The sequence below is a fragment of the Caretta caretta genome, chromosome 2, assembly GCF_965140235.1.
Source record: "Caretta caretta isolate rCarCar2 chromosome 2, rCarCar1.hap1, whole genome shotgun sequence".
Lineage (NCBI taxonomy): Eukaryota > Metazoa > Chordata > Testudines > Cheloniidae > Caretta > Caretta caretta.
In genome coordinates, this window is record NC_134207.1 from 50,410,941 (window position 1) to 50,437,302 (window position 26,362).

Genomic DNA, 26,362 nt, shown 5'->3' on the forward strand with positions numbered 1-26,362 from the left:
AGACATATGAATTGCAGTGTGCAATAAAATGTTGTGCGGTAACTTCCCTGTGTGGACTCTGATGGCACAAACTACAAGGTAACTAGTTTGTGTAAACAGTGTTCACACAGGATAGTTACAGCACTGCATTTTGGCACATGTTGCAGTCCACACTCTGGTAGTCCACACTCTGGGGCCACGCAGACAAACTCTAAACTGTGTTTGAAAATGAACAGGTATATCTGCAAGGTCAGGAAGTAACTATCATGCCCCACAGTTGTCCATCAGACAAATGAATAGAAATTCCATTGTTTTGTGACCCTTCACCAACCATTTGTTCCGTCTTAACTCCATACCCAGGCAATGTTCTGACTCTGTTGTGAAAGTTTGCAAGCAGGGATGGCACAAGCCTTTGTGATGCTCTGCGTGAAACAACAAATCTGCTTCCCTCCACACTTCTGGCTTTGTCCTCCTAGCTAGATTGTGGCATTTATGCCACAGCCCTGAGTGCAGGACAGTGGATAGGGACTGGATAAATCTGTGTCTCAGGCAATCCCCATCCTATGTGTTAGCCACCAGACTATCCTTCCTCTCTAAAGTCTTCCTTTCATGATATCCTCTGCTTCCCCTAACCCATCTGCCAAGTAGTCTGGTTTAAAAGGGGGACTAGAGGTATGAAAAGTATGAAAAGAAGGGTTTCCCTAGTAGACGCTCTGGATACTTACACCTAAATCAGGGTATAATAATTATAAATATATATTTAATCTACCTTTGCAATTATCCTTTCCTTGTTTTTCTTATCCTATCCATCATGAGAGCCAAGTTGCCCAGAATTTGTAATAATTACAGATGGCATTAGTGAAAAAGAATATCTTTAGTGTAAGTACATTGCAGAGAATTAAAAATACCCTCTATTTTTTACAGAAAATCATTAACAAAAACAGTATCTTACCACTTTACACTTACGTTCATTTTAAATAATTTTGCAGTTATCCCCGTTTGACAGTTTTACTGCTTACAAATGATTTTTTAAAAATTCCCAGCTTTTTCTTTTCCTAAAGTAGTCATTTGACACAATGTAATGAATATATATCTAGTTTGACAACTCACATAAGAGTGCTGCTGCAAACTCTCTGTCAAACACACCTAACATTAGCAATTATTTCTACTAATGAACCAGCTAAATGATACCAATGTGCTATTTTTATATCATATCCTCCACTCCTATACTGCTCTAAAAAATCCAGTTAATATAATTAAAACAAATCCCCTTATATTAAAATAAAGCAAAGGTTGTGATGACAAACCCACAGAAGCAATGGGAAATGAGCTAAGGGCGGAATTTCAACCTTACTATGATTTTCCTTGCTGTGAATATTTATAGCGTATTGGTGAATCTGGTGCAATGAAGGGCTGACTTTGCACACTACACTGTGCATCCCCTCACCACTAATTTTAAATAAAGTCTCCCCACTAAAATTTTGGAGTTTTCCCCACCACATTTACAAAATTAGTGAGGAGATTCCTTCTCTAATTAGATAATAACATCTGAATTAAATCCCTTTAGGTGTGGTCAGTGTCTCCTGATTGAGAGCTTTTATCATCAGTCTGTTCAATTACCTATGTAAAGTGCTAGCAGTGTCCTTTCAGTTGCTAATATAACCCCTGCAACCTCACTGCCAGATTGGCCTGGGCAGGATACAACCCCTCCCCCCCCCACACACAGACAGACACACCCATTTCCCCCCCAGGACCCAGCTAGGTAGAATCAAGAGGTACCAGTCAAGCTGTTGATAGTCAACTGATTGCAGATATCCAGTGCACATACTCCTTTCATAAGGGTGTGTGGTTCCCTGATAAACCAGAGTTGGAACTGGACTCGGAGGAAGGCATCCCCTGAAGAAGTTGAGGATCAGGTCTAGGGTTACTAATATCTGGTACAGTGAGGAGAAAACCCCCTTTCCCAAGCCCCTCTAACTTCATATGAGGGGACAGAGGTGGAGTCCCAGAAGCTGGCTGAGGGACCAGGTGCGGAGGGGCAGGAGACTGACAGCAGCCCTCCACCAGATGGAAACAATTAAGAAAGGAATGCTGACGTGCACTGTAAAACTTATTGCTGGTTAGTTCCCAGATAAATTAATAAAGTTAATTTAAATTAATTAATTAAATTAATTTATTAATTAAATTAATAAAGCCTAATTAAACCACATCCTTTGCATCTAGTCTTTCTTCCTGTATGTCTGAGACAATGGTATCTGTCTGTATCAGAGGAACACACAACGCAATTGACATCTTTGCTGGTAGACTCAGTAGGAAAAATCAAGGATTTACTGGTATTGTGAACTAAACTAAAAGTGCTATCCCCAAAATGACCACACCTTTGATGGGGGTGGGGGAGGCAAGTTGTCCAGCTAGCTGGGGGAAGGGGAATAGTGGTTTATGGGTGGGAGGAAGGGCTCAGAAGCTGCTGCAAAAGGGGAATGTGTCAGCATGGTGATGCTGACTCATCCCCCAGGGACTGGAAGGGCTGGGGAGTTGAAAAAAAGACAGGCCAGGAGTAGGAGAAGCCCTTTCCCCGCAGCACAGCAGGAGGGATCAGAGGACTGCAGCACATGAGTCTGCATGGCACCACGGGGATGCAGGACAGTGAGGATCATTGAGCTGGTACCTGGGTCCTGTAGGGAATCTACAGGAAGAGGTTTGGAACTGTGGGATTTACACTGGCAGGGGCAAGCAGCGATACTAAACTTGTGAAGGTCAAAGACTGATCCAGGAGGCTGGGTGAATCTGTTATCCCATGGGACAGTGATGAGTCCGGGGTCTGCCCCGTGGAGGTTTTGAGGGCATACATGTCAATACAACTAGGGAAGGATAGGCCCCTCTTTATAAACAGTGATGGATGTCCTCTCACAACGTGCCAGTTCGTTATGATGTTGAGATGAGGACTGAAGAGGTTGGGGCTGCCAGGCCTGGAATTTGATTCCCAAGCATTCAGGATCAGGGTAGCTACAGCAGCAGCACTGCTGGGCATTGGGGCAGAGGCAATTCAGGCAATCAGGAGTTGTCATTCAGAAGTATACAGAACATATGTGAGACCCCAGCTGGTGAGTGAGCATTAATTTGTTGTATTTTTATTCTAGATGTGGGCAGACTAGCCATGTAGGTGGTGGTGTGGATCTGTGGGCATAGTGTTGTTTATTGGGCACCTACGTGGGCTTCCCAGTTTTCCAAGGGTTCACAGCTGGGGTTCGGTGATGAAGCAATCCTCAATTGGCATAGAGGGATTGGCGTGTTATAGCACCAGCTGATGCCATTACTGTACTCTGGGGGTGGGGGGCATCAGCCCCCACCAGATATAATTGTGGTACACATTTTCCCCAATGATTTGGGAATGTGTAAATGGGTGGACTTACTGCTTGGAGTGAAGATGGACTTGAGACAGATCCTGGAAATTTTTCCAGGAGTAAAAATTGTGTGGTTGGACATGGGGTCTGGCAGGGAAATGTGAAGCCCCCTGGGTGGACAAAGCGAGAAGGTATGTGAACAGGGAGGTGGCCAAATTCCTGGGGGCCACAGGAAGGGCAGTAATTTCATATCCTGGCATAGCATAAGGGGTACCAGCGTTATTTTGGGAAGATGGGGTTTACCTGTCAGACTTGGGCACAGGTACATTATTGGCAGATATAAAAAGGGGGTGTTAGGAGATGTCTGGGAACCCAACTGAGCTTTTGGGCAGGCAGCCAAGCTAATTGCTAGTCCTTCCTCATGGCGGATGTCAGTGCAGGTACTCCACAGTCAGTTTCCAGATGAATGGCTTGGCAAAGTACTTAACATGAAGGTGTTTTTTAAAGTAGCGGGGGGTGGGGAGAAGGGAGTGAGGTTCAGGGCTCGTATGACTGGCACAACAGGGATCCAACCTTCCTTCCTTATAGTCCCACATTAACCCTCATTCGAGAAGGGGATATTAAGGTCCCTGGAATGGGTTGGCTGGTGACCTGGATGAAAAAAAAAGGGGGAGGGGGCTAGTAGAAGCCCCCCTTCCCCCCCAGTAGATATTGAATGATCATGGAGTTACCTGCACTGTATTTTATCTGCCAGATAGTCCCAAACATCTAATAATAAAGTTGCAGCTGATTAAAACCATATCAAGTGTCTCCTGTTCTCCTTTTGGTACAGCCGGATGACAGGTTGTCAGGGCAATATGGAGAAGGCTGCAGTAGCACTGCGGTTTTTCTGTAGGTAAAAGAAGACTTCAGTTTTCAGTGTTGTCGTCACTCTGACTTTTCACAAGCTCTAAATTAGCTCAGAACAAAACCTTCAAAAGAAAATAAAGCCACAGTGACCTTGTTTGACAAGTTTCAGCTTGAAACGATATTTTATAGCTGAAGGTGGCAAAGGCATATACTGGTTCAGAGAACACAATACCATATCAACTGTAAGCAGAAAACAATTGTCTCAACATTTCAAAACCATTTAATTAACTTTTTTTAAAATGGCAACACTCAACATAGAATAGAGAGTTGCACAATCCACAAGAAAAGAAAATCTAATCCCCATGTAATTCTATGTAATATAGTCCCACAACTTTTCTAAACAAACCTACACAGATATCCTCTTTCAGAGGCTCACTCATAAAACTGCCAGGATACAAGCCAGGATGGGATCCTCCTCAATTTGTCATTGATAAGTTGTTTCATTGTGATTCATTTAAAAATGAATCTGAAAGTTCCTGTTTTCAATTGGGAAGTCTAAAATCCAAGGTTACAGGGGCAAAATGTTCCACAATGAAATATCCCAACAAAAGGTTTTTGCTCATTACAGATTAGACTGGTTTCAGAGTAGCAGCCGTGTTAGTCTGTATTCGCAAAAAGTAAAGGAGTACTTGTGGCACCTTAGAGACTAACCGATTTAAATAAATTGGTTAGTTTCTAAGGTGCCACAAGTACTCCTTTTCTTTTTACAGATTAGACTTATTAGATAGCTGTAGTATCACCTAACTATATATGAATCTTCCTTATAACAAGCAGAGCATCAAGGAAACCTGATAGTCAACACATAGGAATAAAGACAAGTGTAGCAATTAAGTGTAGATACAATAGATAAGAACAAGTGCCAGAGTATAGTTAAGCAGGCCAAAAAAGAGCAACCGGCCAAAAACACAAAAAACAGCAGCAATTTTTTTAAAGTACATCAGAAGCAGGAAGCCTGCCAAATAATCAGTGGGGCCATGGAACAATCAAGGTGCTAAAGGAGCACTCAGGTAAGACAAGTCCATTGTGGAGAAGCTAAGAGAATTCTTTGAATTGGTCTTTACCGCAGAGGATGTGAGGGAGAGTCCCACATCCAAACCATTCTTTTTAAGTGACAAATCTGAGGAACTGTCCACAATCGAGGTGGAACTGGAACAAGTGGATACAAATTGGAACAAACAGTAATAAATCACCAGGACTAGATGATATTCACCCAATAATTTTGAAGGAACTCATATATGAAATTGTAGAGCTACTAACTTTAGAAAAATTGTTTCAACACCACTGTACTAGTGAGGGTGATGAAGGCAGGAACCATGTATTTGGATTTTTATTACTACTTCAAGTCAGGGGGTGCACCAGCACCCCTAGTTCCAGCACCTATGCTTTGGTGTGTAGCCTATCACATAAATCAGCCTGTGTACCAGATAACCAGCAGATAGCTAATGTAATGCCAATTTTTAAAATAGGTCCCAGAGGTGATCCTGACAATTACAGGGTGGTAAGTCTAACTTCAGTACCAGGCAAATTGGTTGAAACTACAGTAAAGAACAGAATCATCAGACAAATGGATGAACATAATTTGTTGGGGAAGAGCAACTGTAAAGGGAAATCATGCTTCACAAATCTATTAGAATTCTTTGAGGGAGTCACCAAGCATGTGGACAAGAGTGATCCAGTGGATATAGCGCACCTGGACTTTCAGAAAGCCTTTGACGAGGTCTCTCACCAAAAGGCTCTTAAGCAAAATAAGCAGTCATGGCATAAGAGGGGAGGTCCCCTCATGGATCAGTAACTGGTTAAAAGACAGGAAACAAAGGATAGGAATAAATGGTCAGTTTTCACAATGGAAAGAGGTAAACAAAGGGGTCCCCCAGGGATCTGTACTGGGACCAGTGATGTTCAACATATTCAAAAATGATCTGGGGTAAACAGTAAGGTGGCAAAGTTTGTAGAGGATACAAAATTACTCAAGTTAAGTCTAAAGTTGACTACAAAGAGCTACAAAAGGATTTCACAAAAGTGAATGACTGGCCAACAAAATGGCAGATGAAATTCAATGTTGATAAATGCAAAGTAATGAACAGTGGAAAACATAATCCCAATTATACATACAAAATGATGTGTTCTATATTAGCTGTTACCACTCAAGAAAGATCTTGGAGTCACTGGGGATAGTTCTCTGAAAACATCTGTTCAATGCACAGCTGCAGTCAAAAAAGGTAACAAAATGTTAAGTCCCATTAGGAAAGGGATAGATAAGACAAAAATATCATAATGCCACTATATAAATCCATAGTACCCCCACACCTTGAATGTTGCATGTAATTCTCATCACCCCATCTCAAAAAAAGAGATATGCCAGAACTGGAAAAGGTACAAAGAAGGGCAGCAAAAATTATTAGGGGTATGGAACAGCTTCCATCTGAGGAGACACTAAAAAGACAGATTGATCAGCTTGGAAAACAGAACTAAGGGGGGATATTATAGAGGTCTATCAAATCACAAATGGTGTGGAGAAAGTGAATAAGCAAGCATTGTTTACCCCTTCATATAACAAGAGCCAGGGGTAACCCAATTAAATTAATAGGCAGCATGTTTAAAGACAAACAAAGAAATCCTTTTTCACACAACACATGGCCAACCTGTGGAACTCGTTGCCACGGGATATTGTGAAAGCCAAAAAGTATAACTGGGTTCAAAAAAGAATTACATACATTCATGGAGCATAGATCCATCAGTGGGTACTAGCCAAGATGGTCAGGGATGCAACCCCATGCTCTGGGTATCCCTAAACCTCTGCCTGCCAGAAGCTGGGGCTGGGCAAGGGCAACAGGGGATGGATTGCTTGACAAATTTCCCTGTTCTGTTCATTCCCTCTGAAGCATCTGGCACTAGCCACTGTCAGACCCAACATGGCCATTCTTATGTTCTTATGACAGTTTAAAGAAAACAAAAGGCAAAGGAATTTTATGACTAAACCTAAAAAGGGAACATAGCTAATCAGTCAGAGGCACAATATATTTATTGTAATGAGAGGGAGAAAAATACATCAGGTTTGGGATTAACATAGTTTCCACACAACAGGGATGCTGGGTTCTTCTGTTGATGCACCCTCATGGTAGGTACTGATACTCAACAGAGAGATGGTAATTCCTAAATACTCAATGGGTTTGTCTTGAGTAGGACAAAATGGTGCCTTTTTCTAAAATGTGTTAGCTAGCACAATTTAAGAGTCCAGTGATGACATTAACATGTGCTAACTGCTAGACTTCAGCGTGACCAGCTAGCATGTGTACAAGTATGAAGTGCTTTGTCCACACTAGCATTTCAGAACGTGCTTGTTAGAACACGCTAGCTAATGATATTTAAACCCAGTCCTGACATAACAATTGTGGCAGGTGACTCATTAACTCCATCCTGAACATAAGTAAGTTTGGAATATCTGTCTGCAGGAAAAGAGATCAGATCTGGAAAAGAAAGATCCAATAAAAAGAAACCTAGAGATAGCCAAGCCAGGGGGAGGAAGGACTGGGCTAGCATTTCTAGTAGCATTTCTACTATTGTTTATGTTACTAAAGCCAAACTCAAGGGGGGTATGGGTTTGCTCTACATATGGAATGTGTGAACTTTTTTCAGATCTAGGTGAGAATGCTGCCTGCTTACATTGCTGTGATACAATTTGGGATAAATTAGTCCTTTCACTGGAGAACTAGCAGGACAAAAGACAATCACTGAAGAGTGACCCTTTTAAAAGTTTTCCATCACTAAAACTATTTCATCAAGCAAAGTATTACTAAAAGACACACAGATTTTCAGCATCTCCTCTTGTCATCATGGGACAATTCAGAAATACTCTCATAAAATGACACAAAGAAATAAAGTGTTCACAAAACAGAAAGCAACATCACAGCATCAGAGGATTCTATTTTGGAGAATTCCACATTTTAACTAAGCTCATATTGCTTGCTATCTGTGAGAGATTAAGCCTCCAGAGAGCTCCTGGATCTGCTGCTTGGCAGGCAGACATTTTCTTCAATTTTATCCAAGAGTGTGATAGTCAGGATAAATCACCACCACAAATCAATGAAATAGTCTACTTTGCCACATGTTCTTCACTGTTTCAAAATCTTGTTGTGTTTTGCTTGAGGAATCTTGCATATGCCAAGGACTGTATAAGGAGTAGGTAGTTGGGCCTCTTTCTTAGAAGGTCTCCTACTTGGGCCATTGTGTAAATGAGCAAATTTTTACTGAAATTAGTGGAACTATAGTGATTTACATCAGCTGAGAATCTGGTTCCTTACCTTTATAAATCCAAAAGATAAATGTAGGGGGCAGGGGAAAAAAAATCTAGATTTAGTTTCATTTTTATGACCTTCTGATATTATATTTATGCCTTATTTTTCAGGTTATCTATGTTATTGGAAGAACTCTTGTTTTTTTATTTATTTTAGACCAAACTATGAGTGCTAGTAGTCCAAAGTATGGAGTCTAGGATGGGTGACAAAACACTTCCAATATCCTGGGACCTGATTATTCCATCAGTTTTGCATATTCAGCTTCCACTAAAATCAGTGGCAGTTGTACATGCACAAATGCCAAAGAATCAGCACCCTGGATCATATATATATAGCTAGGCCTGCAAGGATTAGATTTTTATTGGTAAATGTCAATTTCACTATACACACAAACCAATGAAAAGTATTTCTATCAATAATAATTGAAACTTACAGATAGACAAAGTAAGGAAAAAGCAGCTTGAGAACTGTTTGATTTAAGGCTAAAATTTTGATATAGGATGTTGACAATTTATGTTTTAACTGTTATAAAGTTTTAACTTGTTGAATCTCTATGTCTATGGTTGTTAAATAATTATTTTCTGACCCACACACACAATTTCCAAAGCAAGTGTGAAAATTTAATTCAATAAAAATGTTTAATATCAATATTATCTGTCAAAATTATACAAAAATCAAATTCTGCCAAGCCTAAGTATAGTAATACCACTTGTATCAACAAACAGGTCACACCACCCAAATTCACCAACTGTAAGAACTCCGTGAATAAACTGTCTTTTGAAGAAAAAGGGTTACTTCCAGGCATAGTAATTATCACCTTAGTTCAAGGATAAAATTTAAAGGTAAATTTGTAGCTAGCATTGGGCAAAGAAATGATGGAAGAACAATTAAATGAAAGTCATGCAGTTTTCTTGAATCTATATGTATCATATACCCCGACCTCCTAAATATACCCCATAAACTAACTGGTAACAAAACTATCACGTTAAAGACTTTAAAAAGAATCTCATCCTTCCTGTTAGAAGGAAGGGAGGCAAAGGTAAAAAGTTAGAAGAGTGAGAGCACACGCACAGGACTCTGCACAATCTAAGTACTTATGCCTATGTAAATTCCCTGACTTCACCACTACAGCACAGACTTCCTGTGTGATTTAAACCCAGGTCTTTCTCCCAAGTCTGAGACTGTGTGTTATGATCAGTTCATATTTGTATTCATATTTTGTCACTGAACAGTCAAGTTTTATTCTTCTGTTTCCTTAAGCTACTCTCTATGAGAGAAATACATCACATTGTAGAGGGCCAGCAAAAGGCCCGGTTGTGACACATTGTACCTAAAAATAGCACCCTGTAACCCTCATAGTCATCATTTATATATAGTTGTGATATTCATACAAAGCATGCCAAGTAAGATATCTTATGAAAGGTAATGATCTGCTGAAACCCATTGTTCTTTCCAAATATGTATATCATTAGTGTGTATGAAGTTATGAGATTTTGCTGTATGGTTGTTACTGAAATATGTTTTAAGTTTGAGAGTCTCTACTGCTCATCACTTCCACCATTAATCACCAGTGGAGTTGTAACTAAAGGATTTACAGTTCAATGACAGTTGCACAAGCATCACATAATGGTGACTGCTCAACTCTATGGCTCAGTTGCACGAGACCACCACAGGGATTGCTCAGGAAAGCCCACCAGGACATGTCTGGGCAAATGTTTTCTAGGCACATAAACTAAGGATATAAAATTGGGAACAGTGGCTCATCATACCTTCGCCTCTCTCCTTCCCCACCCACACTGGAAGCAATAAGAACGCTGAGAAGGCAAAAACTTCAAATGAACAGGCTTCTAACCAGGGCAAGATGATACAGCTCTGGAGGTGCAAGGCTGTGAAGCTGGGGAGAATTGGCTGTTGCCTTTCACAAGTGGCTCTGGGTGCATTCACTCAATCTAGCTGGATGTGGGGCTCCGCATGCTGTTGTGCTGAGTGACAACAGCGTCTGGAGTGGTTTGCTGCTTGTCACTAGCAAAGCATTGAGAGAGACAGCCCAGGCTGGACAGTTAAGAGGGCACAGCGGTACCCCAGTTCCAGGTCATACCCTGGAAATCCCATCACACCAGTAAATAACTTTAATTCTCCACTTCAATCCTTAACACAGGATTTAAGTGGAGCATTATCAATCCAAAGGGATGTACAGAAGTCCTTTGACTGGGATAAGTTTCACCATATGTAAATTTCAGCTTTTTAATTTGATCAGTTATTCAGTATTATAAGACACTATTGATGTCAAGCTTACCTGCTACAAAGCGAATCCCAGTAAATATATGAACCTGTAAGACGTTATTGTGTTCAAAAACAAAAGAAAGTTACTTATTGTACTTTGATTCCCATGTACAAATCTCCAAATACAAATTCTATATATAAGTATGTTCAGGCAAGTATTAAAACCTTTTTTATTGGCTAGCTCCCAAAAGACATTCAGATTCACTATGCTATACAAAATCAGTATAATTACGATGTCATAATGCTTCTATTAAACAATTAAATATAGTATCAAAAACAGTATTAATAAATTGGGTGCATCTTGTCACTTCATAAACAATTTAATCAAATAGGCTCTAGAATCATGCTTTAGTTTTCTTTTATCCAATATGAGTGGGTCTTACTTCCCATCATTAGATGGACTAACATCATTTGACATTTCAGCTAGTAAATCAGAGACACGTTTCTATGACCCTGCTTCTGTTGCCATCTGTGAACTCAAAAGTCTTGCATCAACACAAACTTCTTTCCCATACCAGCATTAAGGATTTGATCCCAATTCCATAAGAGTCAGTGGAGTCTTTGGACTTCAATGGATTTTTGGTTCAGGCCATTACTACAGTATGTTAACAGAAAATATGTAAATAACTTACACTTACGCTGAAAAATTGTATAGTGAGTAGTAAGAGCGCAAATGCACACGCTGCCTCACAAGACATATTTTGCTTCTTAAGGAACAAATCCTGCCTGTTCCTCTACGCATGTGAACAAGTCATGGTGGCAGAACTGATGTATTTCTGCTGTATAGAGCAGGCAGGCTCTCACAGGTACCAGTCAGCAAGGTGTGAGGGAACAAAGGAGAAAGAGAGAAAGCAGTATGGATCTGTTGCTATGCAGATCCTCAGGTTCTATAAACCTTGCTAAGGGAGCACATTAGGGCTCTGGAGATAATTGCGACCCTAAAGATGCAGTGGCAATTACTGAGCAGTTGGCTGCTCCACATCCTGAGAAGTAGATATTATTTAAGCACCTATGTCCTGGCCACACCCTGTCTTCTCCTTTAATTATATCCCCTCCTTCCACTGCTCTGTTGTGCTGATTTCACTCTGAGTGCAGAGTTCTGCTACCATTGCTAAGTACTGTGTGCATCCAGCTGCATAATCCAGAAGCCTCAGCACATACTGAAATAGAAGAGCACTGCCATTTTTGCTTTCCACACTTCTTTTAAGAGTGCTTGTTGACTGATACAATTCTGGCCTTGCACTCATTACACTGTATACTGGCTCCCAGTTTATGCCATGCAGTGCTTTCCCATCTACTTTATTTGTGAGTGAGAGTCATTCTAATCTGCGTTGATATGCACTGTATTGATCCCATATAATTCTGTGAAGAGCACATGGTACAGGGGATCTGCCTGTCTCTTTGCAGGACTAAACTCACATATTGCACTTGTGTAACTAGAAAACAGTTTCTGCAAATATAATTTAATTTTCTTGTTTTTTTAAATACTGGAGTCAGCCTTATACTGTGTAATTTAGTAAAACATACTGTGTACAATTCTATTTATTCTAAGGTCTGCATGGGACAGAACTCAACACAGCAGATTTGTATAAGAAAAAAAATATCACTAAGGAAAACTCCCCTCCCTCCCATTTTACAATCTGAATTGCTTTACCCAGATCAATGAAATATTAGGATTTACATCAAAGCCACAGAGAGGTTTTGCAATATATTACAAAGCTCAGGGGTTTAATAAGACAATCTGCATTAAAAAGCCTTGACAATTCTACTTAATTAATGTAATTAATAAAGTTTTATGCAGACTTTTAGGCAGTACATGCACTCTATTTAATTTACTACATAGATTAGTTGCCATTCTGCAAATTCCTAACACAAATGATATCAGAAAGAAAAGGAGTACTTGTGGCACCTTAGTCACAAGTACTCCTTTTCTTTTTACGGATACAGACTAACACTGCTGCTACTCTGAAAAATGTCAGAAACGGAATACCTGTTGTAATATTTACTTTTCCTCCATTTTGGCCAGTCTGGAATTACTAAAATGACTACACAATCCTTGGCTCTAGCCTGGGGAGTCTACTCAAGGAGGAGAATAACTTCCACATTATGGGTTTCATGTAACAGAATTACAATTACACCATTACATTAAATATTCATATTTGATAAGTGATTATTAAAATAGCTAGTTAAATTTAATAGTAATCAACATGTCATATACTGTAAATGCAGTTAGTATATGAAATGGATACCAATAAGTAGAAATACTTGTACGTATTATTAAAGTAAGTGTTTTACAGTTCTGATACTAAGAGCAGACAAGTTTAATTCTAAATATCTGACATTGATACCTTTATTTGGGGGGAGGGGGTGTCTTAATTTAGACTATAAAATTTAAAATTAAGTAAACTCAGAACCCAATCCTACCTCCCATTAAGCTTAGTGGGGCTTTGGCTACTCAATGAAAGCAGGATTGGGCTTCCCAGAAGCACATAGACTACCAGAGTTGGAAGGAACCTCAGGAGATCACCTAGTCCAACCCCCTGCTCAGAGCAGGCACAATCCCCAATTTTTATTTTTTTTTTGCCCCAGATCCCTAAATGGCCCCCTCAAGGATTGAACTCACAACCCTGGGTTTAGCAGGCCAATGCTCAAACCACTGAGCTATCCCTCCCCCCCCAACATGAAAAAGTTTCATATAACATAAAAAAGTTTATTTGCATTGTACACGCTACTACAAACATTTAAATTAGAACACTATAAGCTGCGAATCTAAAAAGTTAGAGCTCACTTCAAGCTCTAACGATCTCTTAGGCTCTGTCTTTCATGTGTATATCAAACTATACTTTCATTTAAATATTTACACACGACTAAAAAAAAAATCCCCTCCTGCTGAGGAGGATACACTGCAGAAAGATTCCTCTTTTACACATTTCTGAAGGGTCACTACATTCAGCAAAGACTAAATGTAAGGCTACAAAGAAGTATGACTTTTTAAAATTAGTGTATCTTAGATATATACATATAAAATTACCTTTTGTTACACGATTTCCAGTATTACATGTATTTTAATATAAAATGTATGATATATTCCCTACAAGATTAATTTATGAAACCATATTGTGGTTGATGATTGCGGCAGAACGCCTCAATGGAATTAATTAAGGGATAATCTCCATTCCTTTGGAGTATTCAAACCAATAAATGGCTGCTGAGATTATAGTCTAAGTAAAGCTAAAGTGTTTAATGAATTTCAAACCCTGTTTATTACACATACATTACAAAGCAAGAGAGATTTACACAACAAACCACAACATGAAAAAAGAAAAACAAGGAAAACAATCTCTCTGCCTTGTGAGCATCTGAAAGCGCTGCCTCTTTGTTTGACATTTCTGTGGCACACACATGAACTTGGCCAACATGCAAAACCAAGCAGGGATAAAACTAAAAACGTGTGATAACTGTTCTGATTGTGGGTTTAAAAATAATACAGGAGTCCAAGATGACTGTATTACAAGGAGTGTTGTGGATGGACAGATATGCGCGATTCACATTTTCAAAAGCAGATATGTTGGCAAAACCTCATGTTTTCATGCTCAAATCAGCATTTACAAGCGCAAATCACAGAGCTGAAAGCCTTACTGGATGTTTAAGATTTGAAAATGGCTGGTAGCATAGGGTCCTATGGGTGAAATCACCCCTCTATCTTCACTGCACCACTTAAATTTGCTTAACTGAAATTTAAGTGATGGATAGGTCTTGTGCTGACCCTTGTGGGAACAACAAGCACATGTGCATGTGCAGGCTCAGCCACTGTGCTCTGCTTTGAAAGTTTGCTCATCTGACAATTAGAGCGTTTCAGTACCATCTCAAGAAGATGGACAATTCTTCTGTGGCTGAGATTCTCTTGTAAAATTCCATTAAACTCACTGAAGCTAATTTGTTCTGATTTATAATATATAAATCCCAGACTGTTTTTAGGTGTCACAACACATGCTTGGATCCTGCATTCCTAGGGATGCCGGTGTCCGTTTTTTGACTGGAATACCCGGTTGAAAAGGGACCTTGGCAACTCCAGTTGGCACCCTGACTGGGCTGTTAAAAGTATGGTTGGTGGCGTACTGGGGGGCTGGGGTTAAGACAGGTTTCCTACCTGCCTTAGCTCTGCGCAGCCCTGGAAGCAGCCACCAGGTGTCTGTGGCCCCTAGGCCCTGGGAGGCTCCGTCTGCTGCCCCCACCCCAGTGCCGGTTCCGCAGTTCCCATTGGTTGGGAAAGACTGGGAGCTGTGTGGGGCGGTGACTGCAGGTGTGAAGGCAACACATGGAGCATCCCTGGCTGCCCATGGCCTAGAGGCTACAGGGACCTGGTGTCCGCTTCCTTGGTACCCGACACCCCTCCCACCCTGCTGCATTCCAACCCCTTGCCCCAGCCCAGAGTCCCCTTCGGTGCCCCAAACCCCTCATACCTGGCCCCACACTCAGCCAGAGCCCTTCCCCCCTCCCGCACCCCAACCCCCTGGCCCAGCCCAGATCCCCCTCCTGCACCCCAAACCCCTCATCCCCAGACCCACCCAAGGCTGAACCCTCACCTCCCCTGCACCCCAACCCCCTGCCCCACCCAGAGTCCTCTCCCACACCCCAAACGCCTCATCCCCGACCCCATCCCAGAGCCCAAACCCCCCGCTGGAGCCCACACCCTCTCCCGCACATGGAACCCCTTGGCCCCAACCTGGAGCCCCCTCCTGCACCCCAAGCCCCTCATCCCCAGCCCCACCCCAGAGCCCATACCCCCTCCCGCACCCAAACTCCCTGCCCCAGCCAGGTGAAAGTGAGTGAGGGTGGGGAAAAGCGAGCAAAGGAGGGAGGGGGATGGAGGAGAGGGGTGGGGCATAGGGTGGGACAGGGGTGTTCAGTTTTGTGTGATTAGAAAGTTGGCAACCCTACTTGCACACCCAACACTCCTCTATGCTAAAAATTAGGTAATTAATTAAATAGTCACTGCAAGCACAATGAATAGAAGAGTTAAAATAAAAGTATCCTTTCGAAAATCAGACCGAGCATAAAAATCTCCTACCAACTTCCATCTCCATATGAAAGAGGATTTTTTCCACTTGATTTTTCTTACAATTTGATTTTGATGAAGTTTGAAATTAATGGTAGAGTTATACTTCCTTGTTTGTGCCCCTTTATCATTGATATCTCAGTTTTTTGGAAAATGGCTTATAAAGTGAAGGTGAGGATAGAGTTATTTCAGGAGAACAAATATATTTAAAAGAAAGGAAAAAAAAACAAAGGAAATTTATCACTGTCTGCTACTCTAGTATCTGGTCTGGCTTCATGTCTGGTCTGCCTAATGAACCTGCTTCATGGCTGTCTCAGGAACTCTTCTCTTTCTCTCCCCGCCCATCCATCTGTGAGAGAGAGTGAGGGGTATAATCTGACAGGATGCGTGGCCACTTTACAGTTTCTGCTGAGTTTCTCTCTTTATAGAACAATATGACTCCACCATTCTGGTGAAGAAGAAACAATCTGAAATACAAAGGCCCTGATTCTCTTCTCATTTATACCAGTAAAATAAATCAGAGGTAACTTATTGAAGTCAATAAGTTACACTTGTGTCACTGAGAGAAGAATTAGCCCCAAAAACCCAGATCTACAAAAAGACTTAGTTGCCTAAGTCCAAAATTTAAGCACCACTGAGATCCTCAAAATCCTTGCTCAGTTACTGGCTAATCCTGCAGGTGCCTAAAATCCCTCAGTGCCTAAATTTTCACCACACAAGTCCCCTAGGTGCCTAACCCTGACCCTGGACATGCCTAAAGTTAGGTGGTATGTGCATCTGGACACCAATTTCATGCCAAAGCCCCAGCAGAATCCTCAAACCAGGTGGAGATAGGCATTGTCCCACCCATCTCACCTGCAGCGTCCAATCAGATAGGCATGCTTTAAGCTGAGCATTCCAATGCTTAAGTCCTTTTGCAGATTTAGGCCAAAGTTACTAGAATGGTTTCAACATGAGTGGGCTACTGCTCAGTCAAAATGACTGCTGAATTTGCCTAAATACGGTAAAAACTGTGTTATCTGGCACTTTACCAACCGGAAAGCTCTAGAAACCGGCATTTCTGATATCCATTAAAAGTCGGATTGGCGCAGGGCCGGCAGGTTGCCTACCTGGCTCCGCGTGGCTCTCCAAAAGCGGTGACGTATCCCTGCTCCTGCTCCGTGGAGAAACAGCCACGGGGGCTCTATGCGCTGCCCCAAGCGCTGGCTCCACACATCCCATGGGCTGGGAACCAGGGCCAATGGAAGCTGTGGGGGCAGGGCCTGCGGGCGGAGACCACGTGCAGAGCTGCCTGACTGCGCCTCCGCCTAGGAACAGCAGGGACATGTCACCACTTGTGGAAGCCGCCCAAGGTGAGCGCCACCCGGATCCAGCACCCCAAAACCCCTCCCGCACCCCAACTCCCTGCCCCGAGCCCCCTCCCACACCCAAACTTCCTCCCAGAGTCTGTGCACCACACCCCTTCCTGTACCCCAACCCTCAGCCCTGAGCCCCCTCCCGCACCCAGACTCCATCCCTCCATTGGTAAGTATAACTCCTAGTTAACCGGAAATTTTGACTAACCGGCACCCCCTATTTCCCCAACATGCCGGATAACAAAGCTTTTACTGTATCCTTTTAACTCCCAGCACCAACTTCAGAGGTGAATTTAGATGCTTCCAGTTCAGTCTACACCCAATTACATGAGTAAATCACCTACATGCCTGCTACATGATGTTACAGTCCCTCAGATTCTCTTAGACTCAGACCTACTCGCTAACCTTCATGATTTGTAAGAGAGTCTCATGATTTTGGGGGCACTGACTCAATTTTTAAAACCTGGGGTTGGCAATAGTCTGAAGGGAATAAATTAAAGTCAGTCATTTCCATTTTAAATTATACCTTACTCTGGCTTTTTCCATGAAGGCATCAGATACCTTGGCACTCACTTAGGGATCATTCTTGTTGGGTGTTGAGCACCCTCAGCTTCATTGGCTTTTTAACACCTCACAGGATGGGGCCTCTATGCTTACTAATATCCCATTAGATTCCCTTACTGTCCCTTCACATATATCCATTGGCCAATGTGTAATTTACACCATCTCACACTTCAGCTCTGAATTTCAATCCCAGCAATAACTCATTGCTTCGTAAGACATTTTTGGATAGCTAAGTTGAAGTATTTAAGATACTATATGGTACCACATTCCTTCTATATGTAGAGGTATTTTATTTTAATTATCCCTTAAGGCTGTGTATGTAAGCGATATCATTTGAACCAAGACTCCAGGATGTCCATGTGACTGATATCAAAACAGCCCTAATCCATTTCTAATGTCTGACAGTAGATAGTAAAATTGTGGTGCAAGAACAGCTGTGTATAGTTTACTATAAAATTGTTATCAACATCCTTTATATTTATTACAATGTTAATATGGGACAGGACACAGCTGCGAAGTTCCCACTATTATAATACAGCTTACTTGCATGTGCAGTTGTGAGATGCCGGTGAACTTGGTAGCCAGGTGTGACAGTGGGACTCTGCTTGAATGCAGCATTTCTATCTGAAGTCCCAATGCCCAACCCTATGCTGTGCAGTCTTCCAGAGGCAACTCAGATTCATTCTACTTTTATTATTAGTTTAAAAAGAACCTTTATCTTTGCTTAATTAAACCCACACTTGGAAAAGCCCAATTCTCTGTGGGGAGCTATTGAACATGGCAGCTAGAAGACGCTATACAGGAGGAGAAAGAACTGAACAGTCAAAATAAAATTCCACAAGATGAGCTTGCTGCCTGAGGGCCCGTTCCAGTTAAAATTTAAAAGGTCTTCAGGTGGGCACCACAGCCAGATGGCCATGAGCATGCAGCACGTGGGTTGACCTATTCAGAAGGAGTTAATGACAGGGAAAAATAAATCCATTCCACATTTGGAACTTGTTTGACTGAAGACAGGAAGCTCATGAGGCAGCACACATCACTACAGACAAACATTCTCACATCCCTCATTTCCATCCCTTTAGACTACGGATACACAACTGAGTACAGCTTCACAGAGCCTGCACTATATCTGACTCTAGTAGAAGACAGGAGTCAACCAAGGATCCTAGCAAACACGAACCTTCAAGTGAGTTGTTGATACTCTCCTATCCCAAATATGGTAGAAAGGCCCTGACCGCAATTGCTAATTTGGAGGTCTCTCCCCTCCTTCACTGTTGTGGGATTCTCCCTTTTCCCATAATTCACCTTCAACCTATTGCCTCTTCTACTTCTCTGACAGTTTCATAGGCTATTATATATAGCAAACAACTTACTTTACCAATTGGATGAGATGAAGTTGCAGGCTCTACTCCACGAGTGGAAAAAAATATACAATTTTATCAAAAAATTGATTTTTGTATTTAAATTGAATGTTCTTTTCTAATTAAATTAAAGAAAGTTTATTTTCTAAAAATAAGCCTATTTATCACTTGAAATTGTCAACTCATGTTAAGGCCTAAATTTATTATAATCTATTAAAATAATTTAAATTAAATACAAAAAATATTAAGCAATATATGTTTGCTGCCAAGTTTTAATGAAAATTAAAGCACTGAACTGGTATAAGTCACTGGCTTAGCACTTGCAGCCAGAGTTTGTTGAAGTGTTGAACCAGCTTTTGACAGCACTAGGCTCTTCTGTAGGGGCAGAAAGAATGTTTTCTTTTCTATTTAACTAGTTCAGTTCAATGACTTACTCATTCAAAGTTAAGAAACCAACTCGGAGGTGAAAAAGCAGGAAAGCTTGTTTTTCCTCTTCCAATCTATGAATAAAAACTAGTTGTGAGAGACTGAGATCTACTAGTTCTATAACCTTGAGGGACATGGTGACCAGAAACAATCAGCTCAGTTCACTAACTACAGATAACACTTCTTTGTTTAATAAACAATTTTTAAAAGCAAAAAAGATATTTAGTAAACATTTTTCTTCTGTATCCAGTACATTTAAAGTAGTATTAAGTAATAAACAAATAAAATGCTGATTTTGTGCATTTTTAATTGAACTTGAATTTCCATCCAAATTGAGCTGGATACAAATCACCAGTAAGAAATTAATCTAGTACATAAGAAATGCATCATTAACCATTTTCTAGCACAAAATGTAATAATTAAAAAACAGAATAAATGTAAATTAAGCTATATAATTGCTTAAATAAATGTTTATAGATATACTGTACCCTCTTGGTTAGGATAAAGCAGCACCAAACTTAGCATCAAGACTGTATTTAATTCCTCTTTAGGAAAATAACTAAACAATACAAATACAAAACATCATTAAAATCAAAAATTTAAGTCAAATGTTTCTTGTGTACTGATTTAAATTGTTTTATTTTAGGTCAATCCATCCTGTCTGCCCCAAAGTACTGAATTTTTATTGGGAGGCCTCATAAAGCTAAATGACGTTTCTAAAGTTACCTATGAGCAGGAAGTCTTTCCAAAATAATCCCCGCCAAAAGGTTCACAGAGGCAATTTCTCAACAGAGCTCCAACAGTCAGACAAACTCATAAAAAAATAATGGTAAAAATATACTTTAAATATGTTTTTGCATTTTCTATTTTTTCAGCACTCTCATTTACATCCTAGTTGTATTAATACCTAAGGCAAATTTCTGATAAGCACTGCAAATCTCTGAAGCATAAAATGCACTTATTCCATACAAAACTATCCATAGCCAATAAGAAAACAACAACAAAGGTTTGCACTTTAAAAGCACCTTTCATCTGAAAATCTCCAAGGTACTGCATACTCACTTTTGCAAGATTATCTCCATTGTACAGATAGGGAAACCAAAGCCCAGACAGAATGTGTGACTTATGCAAGGTCATACAGTGAGCCACTGGAAAAATGAGAAATAAACATCAGGTCTCCTGAATTCCAGTCCCTTGCTCTAAGAACTAGACCAGGCTAACATGGGAATTCTGGACACAGAATAAATGGAATGTGTGAAATAGAAACCATCAGTGCAAATCAGAGAAATTTGCCCCTCATATGTGAATCTGATTTCACTAGGGTGCTGATATGAAACACATCAAAGAGTGCTCACTGCCTCACAGAAATAAGAGCAGATGTGGTTGTTACCCAGAACAGCATACAATCTAAGGTATCAATCTTGCGTGTTGCTCCATGCAGTCAGACGCTTGTTAAATTAATAAATTGATACATTAAAAATATATGGTATAATCCCATATTTTTCATATGGGGATAATAAATATAGACATTTAATTTTTAAAATTACCAGTTATGTGTTTGGGAAACTATGATGTTTCTTATTTAGTATTTTAAAGAAAATGACCTAAAACACAGCAGCTTTTGGAAATTACAGGTGCACAATAAACTGGGATGCAAAATAAACCTCCTGGGCAAAATTATTCACAGGAAAACAAGGAAACACTGAATGGATCATAGTTTTAGAAAGAGGAAGAACCTCACAGCAGGTCAGATTTGCATATTAATGATATAAAAACAATTGCTCAGGCTCAGAGGCTAATCTGTCTTCAGTAATAAGCAGGCATCTGTTTTAAAAGAGTCTAACCCCATCTTTTAAGCTTTGACTGTTGGTATTGCAACAGCTAAGGTATTTCAGTACTTCCATTGAATGGTTTTGGTTTCAGGGTTAGCAATTCAGCAATTGCTTTTTCCCATGCCTAAAGTAACCCATCTAGAAGTGATTTTCTTGTAAAAACTATTTAACTGTTTTTCACTTGCACTGCAGGAGGGGGGAAAAATACCTACAGGGTATGATTTACAAAATCGATAATAATCTAACTAATTTATGTGAGCATAAAAACTTTCCCAAACCAGTCAGCAGATGTTTATATGGACTTCTGACACTTAAAACAACAACTTTAAATATTTGAAAGTCATTAATTCCTACATTTTCAAAAATATTCACTAACTTGTGGTATTGTGATGCTTCCCAGGTCTAGAGTTGCCAACTATCTATTCACTCAAAACCAAAGACCCCTGCCCCACCCCTTCCCCGAGGCTCACCCATGCCCTGCTAGCTCCATCCCCCTCCTTCCCTTGCTCTCTCTTCCCCGCCTTCTCTCACTTTCACTGGGCTGGGGTAGGGAGCTGGGGTGTGGGAGGGGATATGGACTCTGGGCTGGAGATGCAGACTCTGGAGTGGGGCTGGGGATGAAGGGTTTGGGGTGCAGGAGGGGGCTCCAGGCTGGGGTTCAGGGGGGTGAGGGCTTGGGGGTAGGGCTGGGGTGCAGGAGAAGGCTCCGGGCTGGGGAGGGGTTGCGGGAAGGGATGAGGGCTCCGGCCAGAGGTGTGGGCTTGAGGCTGGGGCCAGGGATGAGGGTTTTGGGGTGCAGGAGGGGACTCCAGGCAGGGGGTTAGAGTGCAGAAGGGGGTGTGGGTGGTGCTTACCGTGGCTCCAAGGAAGCAGCTGCCAGGTCCCTGCAGCCTCTGTGCGCATGGGCGACTGTGCACGCTGCCTTCGCGTCCACAGGCGCCTTCCCTTGCAGCTCCCATTGGTCGCAGTTCCCGGCCAATGGGAGCTGTGGAAATGGCACTCAGGGCAGGGGCAGCATGCAGAGCCTCCTAGTCCCTAGGTGCCCCAGCGCCTAGGGCCACAGGGACCTGGCAGCTGCTTCCAGGAGATGTACAGAGCCATGGCAGGCAGGGAGCTTGCCTCAGCCCCCGGGCCACCGCTGAGCCTCCAACCAGACTTTTAACGGCCCAGTCGGCGGTGCCGACCTGGGCCGCCAGGGTCCCCTTTCGACCGATCAAAAACCGTTCCGATCAAAAACCGGACGCCTGGCAACCCTACCCAGGACTACCTAGAATTGTGAGGCATGTCACTGCCACCACCATCTGCCCTTACAATAAGTCTTGTCTGCGCCTGCACTGGATCAGCTCCCTGAAAACATCAGCCTCTGCCTTCCAAGCCCCCACAGGACTTACTCTCTCTGTGCAGATTAGCAATAGACCCACACCAACCCCCCAAGTCCCCCTCTGGAGTGTTTAGCTCCCCATTCCACTGAACACTCACAGAAATCTTAGGTCCACTATTCTCAAATGAATAGTACACACAAACTTGCAAGAGTCAACTCAGGATCATGACTTTGCTTAACACACAGCATTATTTTAGATATAATGGAAATAATAAGTTTATTATCAAATAACAGCTTCAATTGATTCAGAGTGAGACTTGGAAACGAACGGTTACCTATAAAACAAAATCACTACACTTAACCAACAAGACAGTCCCCAATACGGGATAGCTTACCCCAAGTTATTTCCCCAACATTTTCAATCAGTTTGACTGAAACCCTTTCTCCTAAGATCAAGCCTGCTGGCAGCTTGTCCTCACACCTTGAAGGAATATCTAGGCCCTGGTCTACACTAGGACTTTAGGTCGAATTTAGCAGCATTAAATCAACGTAAACCTGCACCCGTCCACACGATGAAGCCCTTTATTTCGACTTAAAGGGCTCTTAAAATCGATTTCCTTATTCCACCCCTGACAAGTGGATTAGAGCTTAAATCGGCCTTGCCAGCTTGAATTTGGAGTACTGTGGACACAATTCGATGGTACTGGCCTCCGGGAGCTATCCCAGAGTGCTCCATTGTGACCGCTCTGGACAGCACTCTCAACTCAGATGCTCTGGCCAGGTAGACAGGAAAAGAACCGCGAACTTTTTAATCTCATTTCCTGTTTGGCCAGCGTGGCAAGCTGCAGGTGACCATGCAGAGCTCATCAGCAGAGGTGACCATGATGGAATCCCAGAATCGCAAAAGAGCTCCAACATGGACTGAACGGGAGGTACGGGATCTGATCGCTGTATGGGGAGAGGAATCCGTGCTATCAGAACTCCGTTCCAGTTTTTGAAATGCCAAAACCTTTGTCAAAATCTCCCAGGGCATGAAGGACAGAGGCCATAACAGGGACCCGAAGCAGTGCCGTGTGAAACTGAAGGAGCTGAGGCAAGCCTACCAGAAAACCAGAGAGGCGAACGGCCGCTTCGGGTCAGAGCCCCAAACATGCCGCTTCTATGATGAGCTGCATGCCATTTTAGAGGGTTCAGCCACCACTACCCCAGCCGTGCTGTTTGACTCCTTCAATGCAGATGGAGGCAACATGGAAGCAGGTTATGGGGATGAAGAAGATGATGATGATGATGATGATGAGGTTGTAGATAGCTCACAGCAAGCAAGCGGAGAAACCGGTTTTCCTGACAGCCAGGAACTGTTTCTCACCCTGGACCTGGAGCCAGCACCCCCCCGAACCCACCCAAGGCTGCCTCCTGGACCCAGCAGGCGGAGAAGGGACCTCCGGTGAGTGTACCTTTTAAAATACTATACATGGTTTAAAAGCAAGTATGTGAAAGGATTACTTTGCCCTGGCATTCGCGGCTCTCCTGGATGTACTCCCAAAGCCTTTGCAAAAGGTTTCTGGGGAGGGCAGCCTTATTGCGTCCTTCATGGTAGGACACTTTACCACTCCAGGCCAGTAACACGTACTCGGGAATCATTGTAGAACAAAGCATTGCAGTGTATGTTTGCTGGCGTTCAAACAATATCCATTCTTTATCTCTCTGTGTTATCCTCAGGAGAGTGAGATATAATTCATGGTCACCTGGTTGAAATAGAGTGCTTTTCTTCAGGGGACACTCAGAGGAGTCCATTCCTGCTGGGCTGTTTGCCTGTGGCTAAACAGAAATGTTCCCCGCTGTTAGCCACAGGGAGGGGGGAGGGTTGAGGGGGTAGCCACGCGGTGGGGGGAGGCAAAATGCGACCTTGTAACGAAAGCACATGTGCTATGTATGTAATGTTAACAGCAAGGTTTACCCTGAAAGAGTGTAGCCACTGTTTTATAAAATGTGTCTTTTTAAATACCGCTGTCCCTTTTTTTTTCTCCACCAGCTGCATGTGTTTCAATGATCACAGGATCTTCTCCTTCCCAGAGGCTAGTGAAGATTAGAAAGAAAAAAAAAACGCACTTGAGATGAAATGTTCTCCGAGCTCATGCTGTCCTCCCACATTGACAGAGCACAGATGAATGCATGGAGGCAAATAATGTCAGAGTGCAGGAAAGCAAAAAATGACCGGGAGGAGAGGTGGCGGGCTGAAGAGAGTAAGTGGCAGGCTGAAGACAGGGCTGAAGCTCAAACGTGGCAGCAGCGTGATGAGAGGAGGCAGGATTCAATGCTGAGGCTGCTGGAGGACCAAACCAGTATGCTCCAGTGTATGGTTGAGCTGCAGCAAAGGCAGATGGAGCACAGACTGCCACTACAGCCCCTGTGTAACCAACCGCCCTCCTCCCCAAGTTCCATAGCCTCCAAACCCAGATGCCCAAGAACGCGGTGGGGGGGCCACCGGCCAACCAGCCACTCCGCCACAGAGGATTGCCAAAAAAAAAGAAGGCTGGCATTCAATAAATGTTAAAGTTGTAAACTTTTAAAGTGCTGTGTGGCATTTTCCTTCCCTCCTCCACCACCCCTCCTGGGCTACCTTGGTAGTCATCCCCATATTTGTGTGATGAATGAATAAAGAATGCATGAATGTGAAGCAACAATGACTTTATTGCCTCTGCAAGCGGTGATCGAAGGGAGGAGGGGAGGGTGGTTAGCTTACAGGGAAGTAGAGTGAACCAAGGGGCGGTGGGTTTCATCAAGGAAAAACAAAGAGAACTTTCACACCGTAGCCTGGCCAGTCATGAAACTGGTTTTCAAAGCTTCTCTGATGCGTACCACCCCCTCCTGTGCTCTTCTAACCTCCCTGGTGTCTGGCTGCGCGTAACCAGCAGCCAGGCGATTTGCCTCAACCTCCCACCCCGCCATAAATGTCTCCCCCTTACTCTCACAGATATTGTGGAGCACACAGCAAGCAGTAATAACAGTGGGAATATTGGTTTCGCTGAGGTCTAAGCGAGTCAGTAAACTGCGCCAGCGCGCCTTTAAACGTCCAAATGCACATTCTACCACCATTCTGCACTTGCTCAGCCTGTAGTTGAACAGCTCCTGACTACTCTCCAGGCTGCCTGTGTACGGCTTCACGAGCCATGGCATTAAGGTGTAGGCTGGGTCCCCAAGGATATATATAGGCATTTCAACATCCCCAACAGTTATTTTCTGGTCTGGGAATAAAGTCCCTTCCTGTAGCTTTTGAAACAGACCAGAGTTCCTGAAGATGCGAGTGTCATGTACCTTTCCCGGCCATCCCACGTTGATGTTGGTGAAACGTCCCTTGTGATCCACCAGAGCTTGCAGCACTATTGAAAAGTACCCCTTGCGGTTTATGTACTCGCCAGCTTGGTGCTCCGGTGCCAAGATAGGGATATGGGTTCCATCAATGCCCCACCACAGTTAGGGAATCCTATTGCAGCAAAGCCATCCACTATGACCTGCACATTTCCCAGGGTCACTACCCTTGATATCAGCAGATCTTTGATTGCGTGGGCTACTTGCATCACAGCAGCCCCAACAGTAGATTTGCCCACTCCAAATTGATTCCCAACTGACCGGT

The 26,362-nt window shown here is 42.5% G+C and overlaps 1 protein-coding gene across 9 annotated transcripts in view; it reads right to left on the reverse strand.

Annotated features, from left to right (window-relative positions):
• RALYL (RALY RNA binding protein like) overlaps positions 1 to 26,362 on the reverse strand; it is a 643,381-nt gene that overhangs the window by 572,872 nt on the left and 44,147 nt on the right. Inside the window, exon 1 of one of the 9 annotated variants that reach the window (XM_048841094.2) lies at positions 20,638 to 20,658. The exons of the other annotated variants lie outside the window; for them this stretch is intronic. The gene's annotated coding sequence lies outside the window, so the exon portion shown is untranslated. Of the gene's footprint in view, positions 1 to 20,637; positions 20,659 to 26,362 lie in introns of those variants that run through there. 9 annotated transcript variants of the gene reach the window in all.